The sequence below is a fragment of the Vombatus ursinus genome, unplaced genomic scaffold, assembly GCF_900497805.2.
Source record: "Vombatus ursinus unplaced genomic scaffold, bare-nosed wombat genome assembly UNPS02014777.1, whole genome shotgun sequence".
Lineage (NCBI taxonomy): Eukaryota > Metazoa > Chordata > Mammalia > Diprotodontia > Vombatidae > Vombatus > Vombatus ursinus.
This window is the reverse complement of record NW_020954555.1, coordinates 2501561-2503667: the sequence shown is the minus strand read 5'-3', so window position 1 is coordinate 2503667 and position 2107 is coordinate 2501561. Positions and strand designations below refer to the sequence as shown.

Below are 2107 nucleotides of genomic sequence, written 5' to 3'. Positions count from 1 at the left end.
CCTGGAGTCTGAATGCAGATGGAAGCATGCTATTTGCTCTCTTTTTTTGTGGTTGTTTTGTTTTGTTTCTTCTTTCTAGTGGTTCCTCCCATTGGTTCTAATTCTTCTTAAATCATGACTAATGTGAAAATATGTTTAATATGAATCTATATAAGTCAAGCCTATATCAGATTGCATGTCTTCTTGGGGAGGGGGAAGGGGAGAAATTGAAAATTCAAAAGCTTATGGAAGTGAATGTTGAATAAATAAATTAATTTTTTTAAAAAAAGAGTCTCTTGGGGCAGCTAGATGGCACAGTGGATAGAGCACAGGCCCTGAAGTCAGGAGGACCTGAGTTCAAATCTGGCCTCAGACCAAACACATGACACTTACTAGCTGTGTGACCCTGGGCAAGTCACTTAACCCCAATTGCCTGAAAAAAAAAAAAAAGAGTCTCTTAGCTTATCTCCCCTCTCCAATATCACATTCAACACTGGGTGACATGGATTCCAATTCTGGCCCCACTTAGCTGTGGGATCTTAGAAGTCACTTCTCCCTGTAAGTCTCAGTTTCCTCATTTGTAAAATGAGGATAACACTTGTGTTCTCTAACTCACCAGACGGTTGTGATGAAACTACAATCAATCATTAAGTACTTCAGATATGCCTTCCCTGAGGCCAGGCCTTGTGCCAAGTGCTAGGGGTACAGAGGCAAAGGGGAACAGCCTGCGCCCTAAAGGGAAAGACAACATGTGCATCTCTAAGTATGTAGAGGAGACACAAAATGAAGACACGGCAGTTTGGGGAAGGAGGGTGCTACTTGTGGGGGAGGATGAGGGATGTTCCCTGGAGAAGGGGGTGCATTCAAGGGAAGGGACAACCACGCAAAGGTATGGAAACAAGAAATGCAGTGTCCTGTGTGTGTGGAACAGGAAAAGGATCATTGCAGTGTGCAGGAGGCCACAATGTGTAAGACGGATCAGGTGGAGCAAAGATATGAATACCAAAGGACTTTATATTTGATCCTACAGGCAGCTAGGTGGCACCATAGTGCATAGAGTACTGGGACTCTTCCTGAGTTCAAATCTGGCCTCAGACACTTCCTTGCTGTGTGACCCTGGGCAAGTCACTTCACCCTGTTTGCCTCAGTTTCCTTATCTGTAAAATAAGCTGGAGAAGGAAATGACAAATAACTCCAGTATCTTTGCCAAGAAAACCCCAAATGAGGTCACAAAGTCAAACACTACTGAAACGACTCAGCAACAAAAAAGTTTACAAGTTTGCAAGACTGCACTTTGATAGCTATGTGGAAGATGGACTAAGGTGGGGAAAGGCTTGAGGTAGGAAGATCAGATAGGAGGCAACTGCAATAGTCCAGATGATAGGCGATGAGGTTGGAGGGGGGAGGGGACTACGTGAGAGGTGTTGTGGAGACAGAAAAGATAAGACATGGCAACTGACTTGCTGTGTAGGATGAGTGAGAGCAAAGAACCAAGGATGACACTGAAGTTGGGAGCCTAGAGAACTGGAAGGATTGTAGTGTCCTCAAGAGTAATGGGTGGGGGGGCAGTGTATGGAGCACCGGCCCTACAGTCAGGAGGACCTGAGTTCAAATCCGGCCTCAGACATATAACGCTTACTAGCTGTGCGACCTTGGGCGAGTCACTTAACCCCATTGCCTAGCCAAAAAAAAAAAAAGAGTAACAGAAGGGAAGTGTTTGAGAGCAGAGACAATGAGTTGTTCTGAACATGTTAGAACATGCTGAGATGTCCACGGGCTGGTCCATCCACAGGCAGTTTATGATGTGGGCCCCGAGTCCCTGAGAGAGTCGAGCACTAGACACAGAGATCTGGAAGTCATTGGCATAGAGATGGTCATCAAAGCCACGGAGTGAATGAGATCACCAAGTGACTTTGAAGACTTTAAAACACTTGATCCCTGAGTTATTATTCCCAAAGCTCTGTTTTCTTCGCGTCATTCTCTTGCCCAAAGACTATAGCTTCCCCTTCCCTAAACGCCTTAGCCTGACTTTCAGGAAGGCCCTCCACAATCTGTACCTTGTTAGTCTCACCTCTCACTACTCTTCTACATAGAGCTGGTACCCTCGCCAGACTGGTCAATTCATGGT

The 2107-nt window shown here is 45.5% G+C and overlaps 1 protein-coding gene across 2 annotated transcripts in view; it reads right to left on the bottom strand.

Annotated features, from left to right (window-relative positions):
* The window catches only part of TMEM222 (transmembrane protein 222), an 11315-nt gene that overhangs the window by 6869 nt on the left and 2339 nt on the right, over positions 1–2107 (bottom strand). The gene's annotated exons all lie outside the window — the stretch shown is intronic.